Here is a 10205-nt window from a genome sequence, read left to right as displayed (position 1 = left end):
GGGACAGCTCAAGGGAGCTTGTCACTGCTCCTTGCTGCTTAGTTACTTCATGCCCAAGATCTAAAGCAGCAACATCCTATCTGGTCCTCTCGCAGTGCTCTGGGGGAGACGGGAGAGTTACGAGGCAGCTAGAGTTCACAGGTGAGGTGACAGAGGCCGGGGGATGAGCTTTGCTCAGATTCAGCCAGTTAGCAAGCAGAGTACCTGAGCCTCAAGTCGTTTTTCTACGTCTCAGGCCATTTCTCCTTCCTCCAGACCCTGCATGGCCTGGCCCCTGCTGACCTCCACACACATAGCTCACTTCCCACTACCACCAGCCCTCCTCAGACAAACCAGCCCTTTTCTCCCACTAGGCCTTTGCACTCCCTGTGTTCCCTCGGCTTGGCATTTCCATGTCATTGGGTCTCAGCGTATGTGTCACCATCTCCAAGAGGCCTTCCCTGGTCATGCTAAAGTAGCATTCACCAGTCGCTCTGCATCTCACCCCCTGGCTCAATGCCTTCACATGGCTTACCCCCGTCATCTTTTTAAATTGTTGTCTCCCTCATTAAGGCAAGAGCCTCAAGAATTGTGTTCACTGCTGCCTCCCAACACTTATCACACAGCATTATCCTCAGCCCGGGCAGTTGAGACCCTTGTACATAGAATGAATGCCCAGAGGTCTTGCCTTGGGCCCCTGCAGCTGTGCCCTCCCCATGGAGTGAGGAATCCACAGGGCCAAAGATGTGCCCACCCAGAGCCCACCACCTCCCCTCTAGACTACACGGGGGTTACCCAGAAACTGTGTATTTCCTGGCCACATGGCGCTAAGCCCTCTTCCAAGGCCTGCATGGGCCTCGTCTTCTCAAAGGCAGATCACACCACTGCCGTGAGACTCGAGGCCTGAGGGGGGCCCAAGAGCAGCACATGCAGCGGAGGCCCCTCAAAACACTGGGCAGACGGGGTGGGGGGGTGGGGAAAAAGGGGGGTGTCCGGCTGAGGGCTGGAGGCCTGGAGGTGGGGAGGGCCCCTACATGCAGAACTCCAAGGAGCCCTAGAACTGCATTTGAACCTGTTCTTCCATGTTGTTGTGAGGGTATACCATTAAACAGTTTGTTAGTTCGATTTATAACTTGAAATTTAGACATATGGTATGTGGGCCTCCAATTACTCTCTCACCTAGAGCCTGACAAATGTCAGGGGCAGGTTTGCCAGCATAGAGTAGATAACCATTAAACATCAACTAAATAAATGTATAAAGGAATGAACAAATAAATGAACAAAGTTTAGGTCCATACACCAGAGCTTCTACAGTGGCAGCCGGGAGCAGTTTTGCAGACTAAAGCTGACCCTGAGTCACTCTGGCTGTGCACAGCCCCAGTGCGGAGCTAGTGCCATGGTGGGTCGAATCAGGTGCCCTGGGGATTGCTGTAGGACGGAATCAGCCTTACTAATGAGATCAAATTAGAACTGTAGCCAAAATAATTTTCTAAGGTGGCCTAGAAGGCAGCTTTGAGCTTTTCCATGGATTTAATTCCTCCCGCTCTGCCTTTAGCCATTGACCGCATGTGTGTTTAAACTAAGGCATTAGGGAACTTTATGGCATATTGCCAGCTCCATCCTATTTTTCTAGAATGAAGCTTGTGGATAAGCCCCAGTAAGATAATATATTAACAAAAGAAGAAAAAAGAGTGAATTCCATAAAATGCAGTAACTGCTAAGTCAACTCCTTTTAAAACATTTTAGAGATTTTAAGGTCAAGAATTAAAGGTCCGCTTACTTCAAAGGAATCAATTTATTTCTTCAGCGTTTATTTTCAGAATCAATCATTTTGCATCACCTAGAGGAGTTAAGAAATTGAACTTGAGAGCACATTACCGTAAAACACTCATCAGTCTATGTATGACTTCCAGCTACAAGTCTTTTTCACAGAAATCCCAAAGATAGTTGATTTCTTGCTGCTTTGCTCTAAATGTAACAGCTAGTGATAATGTGGCCCTGCAGAGGCGTTCTAAATAATGGGTAGCAAAGCGAAGGGCTTGCAGGGATCAGTTCAGACCAACAGACTTCTAGAGAACCTACACAGACCGGGCATGTGCTGGGTGCTGGCAGGGGCGTCCTGCGTCATTGAGCCGATTCAGGAAATGCATATAGAAATACGCATTTGTTTTTCCCTCCACTGGCTGGGTTATTCCTGCAAGATGGGGTATTTTGGGTCCTGAATTATTTAAAGATTTATGCTGAAAAGTTGAAGGGCAATAATTAAGTACCAATGTATCTTTGGTCACATTTGTTATGTTTCTGCTATATAAAAACGTCTAATCAACTTAACCTAAAGGCTGATGCTAACATCATAACCTGCAACCAATAGGCTGGGTGACCTTGGGCAAGTCACTCCACCTCCCCAAGCTTCAGCCTGGATAGATGATCTGTAAGGCTGCCTCCAATGCTAACAGTCTACAAAACTCCATGTCAATCAACACCCACCAGTGATTCAGACGGACCAGCTGTTCGGCTTCAGAAGACAGAACCTCCAGATGAACAAGGGGACATTTACCATTGGGCTTTTTGGCAATCGCATACCCAGTGAACAGTGCTGGGAGCAGATTAGTAAGGGCGCCTTGGATAGAGAAGGCTTTAGTAATTCAAGCCTTTAAGCATCCTATTTACTGAGAAGTGGCTCTGGATTAAATAAACATTGAAATTACATACTCATCCCAAATTGGATTTCAGGCTGAACGTCATTACTGGAGTGGAGGAGAGACAGCTGCAGCCTAAGGTCACCTGCTCTCCTCAACCCTCAGTGCTAATTGGATCAAAGTTAAATTCTCCCAGACAGCCACATAATTCACGTTGCATTTGACTGGACGCAATGGTAAACTTGATCAGGGCTACTGCTCATTGCAGCAGGGGGGGATGGGGGGATCTAGTGATCCCACCGAAAACTCTTCACTGACTACGTATTTGACCTTGAGAAAATCTTGTTCTGTGACCACTAAGGTCCTGCCCATCTCTAACATGTTATAATCTATTGCTTGTTTCTAATGAGATTCAGGTCAAAATTAACACTCCCGGCTGCCTCTAGAGTAGGTAAAGTAGAAACATAGCAGTGGTTCCAGACCTTGGCTACACATGGGAATCACCCGAGGAGCTTTGACAATTACCAGTGTTGGATCCCACCCAGAGATCCTAATTTAATTGTTCTGAGGGTAGCCCAGGCTTTAATTTTAAAAGCTCCCCAGGGATACTAGTGCACATCCAAGCTGAGAACCTCTGCTTCAGGGAGAAAGTTACCTCAGGTGTGCCACAGACACTGTTAGCTACCCCAAAGTCATTCATGCTCAATGCCTTGTCTTCTCATTAAAAAAACTAGAAAGGCAGAATTCTTTCCTCCCCAGACTCCTTTGCAGCTAAGAGGCCCATGTGACCTAGTTCTGACCAATGAGATGGAAGTAGAAGTCACTGGGTGGAGAATCCAGGAAGCTTTTGGAGGGAGACTGACCTGGCTGGCATGCCCTCCAGCCTCTTGCCCTCTGCTTTCTTTTCTTCTTCCCGCCTGTGATATAGATGTCATGCCTGGAGCTGTAGCAGCCGTACTACAATGAAGTGGACGAGAGCCAAATGCTAACGTAAAGGTGGCAGAGCAGGAAGAGGGAAGGTGCCTGGATCCTTGGGCTTTCCATGACCTGTGATATCTGCCCTGCTGCCTACCCTGGAACTCCTTGATGCTTAAAATAAATAATCTTCTTATTTTGGCCACTGTCAATCCCATTTCCTCTTGTATGCAGCTCAACATTATCCTTAAGTGATTCAGAACAGGAAAGGTGGTAACAAGAAATGCTTCACTGTCTCAAGGTTTCCTCAGCTGTATAGCATGGACCCAGAGTGAGAGGCATTTTCCTTAGTTTAAAAATGGTCATTACACCTAAGCTACTTTTACTATTAAACCAGGAGAAGCCGTGTGTTTTTATTGCTGTAGGAGGCTCCCCAAAGGGCCTGCACTTTGACAGAACCATCTGGATACTTGCTACATGATTAAGGTTACGGCTCTTGGAAAACTGTGCTAACACTTAACTACCATCCTGACCCCAGTCAGCCTCACCAAGTCTGGCGAGGTAAAAGGCCTGGTGGGCTCAAGGGCGCAAGGGTAGGAAGCTGAAAACAGAGTGGTGTAGGACAGGGGCTCAGCAAACCTCAGGAGCTTTCTAAAGAGAGGTGACTTCAGAGGACGTGATCCTAGCAGTGATTTATAACTTTGTGGCTGGGGTGAGGGTGGAGCAATTCACTTCTCTTGCCGCCTTGACGTCCTCACTTCTCTAAATCTCCTTTCTATACCCACGTTCCACACTGACAGTGAAGAGACCAAGTGTTGGCCGCCCTTATGTCACCGGCACCTAGCAGAGTATCTGGCAGATAGTAGGTGTTCACTAAATGAACAAACGGTCGTCCTCGCCATCTGTTCACACTCGTCTACGTGTACCCACCACCATGCCCCCTTCCTGTGCAGTGAGAAATCCAACCCGTTCTAGTCACTAAATTATGGCTTCTGCTCTTACTACCTCCTCCAGGTCACCCTACTGCCTTTCCCACCCTGGAGCTGGGGTTAAGAAAGAGAAAGGGGAAAGCAGCAGGAGAGACTTATGGGTTGAGGGAGGTGACTTTTTGTTTTTAAGGATATGTCTGTCTGCTGATGGCAGTAGTCTAGTAAAGAGGGAGAGGCTGAAGATTCAGAAGAGAGAGAGGAGAAACAAAGGGACAAGTTCCCTGAGAAGGTGAAAGGGGCCCGAGTCAGGGCATGAGTGGAGGGTTGACCTTGGATAGGAGACAGGGTACTTCCTCCACTGACACAGGAGCTGAGATGGGCCCTATGTCAGTAGACTTGTAATCCTTGCTTCTATTCTCCTAATAAAGTAGGAAGTGAGATCCTCAGCGAGAATAATAGTACAGATAAGGTTATAGAAGGCTGAGAAAGAGGAGCTGATACAAACCCACCATGACTCTCTTCCTCTTTTCCTCTTTGCCTCCACAGGCCGGCCTTGTTCATGACCTGCTGGCAGGCTTTTGATGACTGGCATAATGATTGGCTTTGGTCTCCTCAGCCTAGGTTGTGAGATCTGATCAATCTTTCCAACTGTCTTAATTGTCTAATACCGACTCACACAGAGAATGGGCATGGAGTTATTTTCCCATACTAAATCAAGTTAAGTTCATTCAATTTCTCCCCTAAACCTCAGCATCACCCGTTCCTATCCTTATCCTGGTGATGGAAAGGGAAGGAGAGGCAGAGAGTCTAATTTGGGCTACAGCAGGTGAAATTTGGGAAATTCAGTGAAGTCAAAATGAGGCCACCCAGATCCTGAAATAAGGTGACTGAGAGAAGCAAAGATCAGTTCTGAGGTCTCTGGATACTCTTTGGCAAAGCTTCCAGTGCTTCTAAAGGACTTACAATAGAAACAATAATCTTAACATCCCAAGATTATCGTAACTTTATCTTAGTTAACCTCAGTCCATTCTACACAATGACATTAATGGAGATGTCCTAAAATATGGGGGTGGGAGTGTAGGATGTTGAGAAGAAACTAGGGGGAAATGGGGAGTGAAGTTTTCCCCTAGTTTAGACCCCATAAAATTTTCCAGGAATACCTCTTGGAACACTGCTGGGAATCCCACACCAGGCAGGGAAGCAGAGCCATCTCCAAAGAGGTGGTGAGTAGGAATTGTGCACCATGTTTCTGGAACTAAGAATGGGGAGGGGCCTAAACATCCATCTGGTCCTGGAGAACCATGATTCTTGGCTTCAAATGTCACCCAGAGGAAAGGCTATGAGGCCCACAGCTTGTGTGCAGAACTGAGGGGAAACACTGACCAACATTGTTCAAGAAAGCCCATGCCTGTCTCTTGCTAACTGAGCGCACACTGTAATTCCCCTCATCTTGTCACCTTTGTTTATGCTCCTCCCAGTGGCGTCTTCACCCTCCCACTCCTCACAGTCAGAGCTTCTACATCTCAATGCAAATTTCAAACATTTGACCAGGCCTCCTTTCCCATCAAAGTGACCCACACTCACAGGACTAGAAATTTAGAGTTTCCCTGGAATTAGAGTCTTGTGATGCATGCCTTTGCAATGCAGTGACTTTAACATTATGGAATTTTTATCCACATGAGAAGACTGCTATTTACTGAGGAATTAAGATTAATGAGTTGTCATGTTCTTATGATGGGAAAGGGGATAGATAATTTTACAATCTATATTCAGCCTTCTTCCATTAACATATAAAATCATGTGTGAGAGCATCTGGATGGCCTCAAAGCAGTGGATGACCAGAGTACTGGAGGCTGAGTGGCTTTTGAAAGTGCACATTTATTTTTAAAGGAAAAAATTAAAAGGAGGATGTTGGAATGTAGGGGTGGTTCTGTTGAAAAATTTTGCCTGGATGACTTGACATTACAGGAAATATCCTGGTTCACTTGGTAGACGAAATCCAGTACTTCCACCCAGGATAGTGAGAGAGAATTCTAAGGAATTTGTTGTTAAAAAAAAAAAAAAGAAAGTAAGGGAAGGTGAAAGTAGAAAGAAAACAACAACGGGTGTTGTAACCCTAAACATGTATACCCTTGGGCCACAGTTTCCTCTACCACTGAGCATCTAACCATTCCTCCCTAGTATATACATTTATCTTTGTTCACCCTTGGCTCGCCAATGATTTCCAATGGATTGCGGTTAGAATCCTAACAGATCTTGTCCAATGGTCTTCAATCAGGGTCACAATGAAAGACAAGCCAAGAACCCCATTTGCTCTTACTCTGTTTGGAGTACCTCCACATTAGCCCAACTACCCACTTATGCCACTGACTTCAGACTTCTGGACGACAAACTTAAGAAAGTGATTCTGTTACCAAGCATCCTAAATAGCTTCATTATCAACCCCAAGATCTGAAATTTCGTGCTGTCCCATTTGTGAGCTCATTAATCTCTGTTTTCCAGTGGGAGCTGTACAATTACAAAGAACTGCTCAGCAGAGGTCTATAATAGCTGTCCAATGACAGCATCACCAAGCCACAGGCACACTTGCCCAAGTGGAATGGGAATGCATATTAGGGGGCAGGGAGGGCAGGTAACAGGGAGCTTGAGCTCATCAAAGTACAAGGCTTGTTTAGAATTTATTGACGTGCTGTTAAATGTGTTGCAGCTTTTCCTAGTATGATGGCTGTTTATTTATTGATTTTTTAAAAAAGCTTTCAATATTGTGGTTTGTTTATCATGGAGCTTTGAGCTGTTGCAAGTTGACCTCAAAATTGATGTAATTAACTGATTTTAGTTTTCTCTGTTTAACTGATGTTGAATTACAGACAAAAAAGTGTGTGGCAGTTTGTGTAATTTTCTAGTTAGTTGCATGTCATCTTTGGCTTTTATAGCCTTCTGGTTACACAACAATAACTTTCCAAATGTTAGCTCTGCTCTGATTATTAGCTTTACGATGATTACTTTGCCATTATGCCTAATCAACAGCTGTGTGGAAGCTCATTTTAATCATATTTTTCCTGCTTAGAAATTAGCAGATGAAGGATAATTACTGCCGGATAGCTCCAGAATTCTGATTGGCTGCTTCCTATCTAACACTGTCAAAAATGAAAACTTAAAATGTAAAACTTTTATTTTAACTTTCTAAATAAAGAATGAACTCTTGGCCGTTTTTGGAATCCAGAGGCTGAGAATAAGTTGCTCGTTTCTCTACCTGGTGACCAACCATTTACCAAATCAGGGTAATTTAATTAACTAGGTTAATTAAACTAGATTAAAGGTGCTCTTTACAGCATGTGACTTAAGCAGCCACAGAGTCATGAAGGATGGAAAAATTTCTTAATCTCCAGAATTTAAGTAATGGACTTTCCCTTTCCACATAGAAGCATCAGAACTTTCAACAAGACCAGGGCTGGAATGGCTTGGAGAGACCATCTAATCCAGGGTTTGCCTGTGGACCCGGGGGTACATGGACATATTTCTGGGAAGAGGAGTCCTAGCTTCCAGAGATTCCCAAGGGGACCATGGCTCCAAAGAAGTTAAGAACCACATAACAAACCTGGCTCTCTCATTTTATAGAAATAGAAACCAGCAGTGTCTCAGAGTTAGTGGTGGCAGAAGTGGGACTGAGAAGCAAGGTTCTCATACCTCCCAGCACCTCCTTGCCTCTCAGAGAAGCTACCACTTCCCCTAATCCAGCAATGCTGTTAGCACCTCCCCACCGAAGGCTCAGCAACCCCCCCATGGCATTGCCCTCTGACCTCTGCTCTGACAATAAATTTGGGCGAGGGTGTGATGTGCAGTGAAACCCACTGAAGAAATGGGCCCTTCTGACCTCAAACAGTGACCAAAGTCGATGGATGCTTAGTTGTTTCCCTGCTACCACTGCTACTGCACACAGTGAAGAGTCTATGAGCCATGGCTCATTCCAAATGAAATAGCAAGTGTACAAACCATCAAGGACCAACCATGCAATTAAGTGCTGATCTTTAGATTTAAATGCTTTCATGACCCCAAAGAATACCATACTAATAACAAATAGCAGTGTGAAAAATTGTTGAAAATACACGCATATAACTTTATGGAATTTCTTCAGGTTTCAGATGCTACTGATATTTGATTATGAAATGCTCTTACGCAGTTGGAATAAACATGGGAAGAACAGGTAAAACCTTCATAGTCTAGGATGTTTTACAGGTCTGAACATCAAAAAAAAAAATCTGCAGAGCTGATACGCTCTAAAGCACTGGTTTGCAAACTTTATGTATTAGAATCACATGGAGGGCTTGATAAAACACAGGTTGCTGGGCCCCACCCCACAGGTTCCTCAGTCGGTAGATCTGGGAAGGGGCCTAAGAATTTGCAATTCTAATAAGTTCCCAAATGAGCCTGATGCTATTGGTCCAGGGACCACGCTTTAAGAACCATGTGTCTAAAGCTCATGTTTATGGACACAGAGAACAGACTTGTGATTGCCAAGGGGGAGGGGGACAGGGGAGGGATGGAGTGGGAGGATGGGGTTAGCAGATGTAAGCTTTTATACATGGAATGGATAAACAAGGTCCTACTTACTGTATAGAACAGAGAACTATATTCAGTATCCTATGATAAACCATAATAGAAAAGAATATATAAAAAAGAATGCACATATATATATATAACTGAATCACTTTGCTGTACAGCAGAAATTAACACAACATTGTAAATCAACTATACTTCAATAAAATAAATAAATAAATAAAGCTCATGTTTATTAACTGCTCCTAGCTTTATAGTACTACCTTCACACATATATATCACTAACCCTTGACTTAACCACTCTGAAAGGCTCCCTGTCATCTGGCACCATCCATCTGCCTTACATATCATATAAACACACCTGCCCCTGCCTCTTCCTCCATGCCACACTGTGTGCTCCTTCAGGGCAGGGACGGGGGCATTGTGTTCCTCTTTGGGTCTCCCACAGTGTCTGAAGCTTGTTGCCTTGATTTGTAATGGAGCTAAGTTCAAAATAAGGGGAATGGTCTACATGACTTTAAGAATCCATTCTGGCCCTAAGGTTTTATTAGTCAAAAGCTATCTCTTGGACTTCCCTGGTGGCACAGTGGTTAAGAATCCGCCTGCCAATGCAGGGGACACAGGTTCGATCCCTGGTCCGGGAAGATCTCACATGCCGCGGAGCAACTAAGCCCGTGCACCACAACTACTGAGCCCGCGTGCCTAGAGCCCGAGCTCCGCAACAAGAGAGGCCCCCGCACCACAACGAAGAGTAGCCCCCGCTTGCCGCAACTAAAAAGAAAGCCGGCGCTCAGCAACGAACACCCAATGCAGCCACAAATTAATTAATTACTTAATTAATTTAAAAAAAAACCACCACCTTAAAAAAAAAAAGCTATCTCTTTGACCTGGTCTTTGTTCTCATCTCCATGGCAGATACCGACTAGCTGATCACCATTTCCTCCTGTCAATCCAGTGTACACAGCTGGATTGCATTTCCCAGCCTGTCTTGCAGTAAGACATAGCCGTGCAACTGATTGCTAGTCAACGAATGCACATTACTTCCAGGGCTGGCCCACAAGAACCACCCACACAGGATCTTCCAACTCTTTCCCCCACCACTGGCTTTAGGCAAATCAGCAGATAAAGTGAGGATGAAGGAGCCTAAGGTGAAAGGAGCCTGGGTTCTCAAATCACTCAAGCACCC

The 10205-nt window shown here is 45.0% G+C and overlaps 1 long non-coding RNA gene across 1 annotated transcript; it reads left to right on the top strand.

Moving 5' to 3' along the window:
* The first annotated feature begins 984 nt into the window (after nucleotides 1-984).
* On the top strand, nucleotides 985-6530 carry LOC309629841. Its single transcript, XR_014245262.1, has 2 exons — nucleotides 985-5750; nucleotides 5833-6530. It is a non-coding gene; the product is annotated as an uncharacterized lncRNA (long non-coding RNA).
* Nucleotides 6531-10205: the final 3675 nt, after the last annotated feature.

Source organism: Balaenoptera borealis (assembly GCF_965194805.1).
Source record: "Balaenoptera borealis genome assembly, chromosome: 5".
Lineage (NCBI taxonomy): Eukaryota > Metazoa > Chordata > Mammalia > Artiodactyla > Balaenopteridae > Balaenoptera > Balaenoptera borealis.
This window is presented reverse-complemented; position numbering and strand designations above follow the sequence as displayed.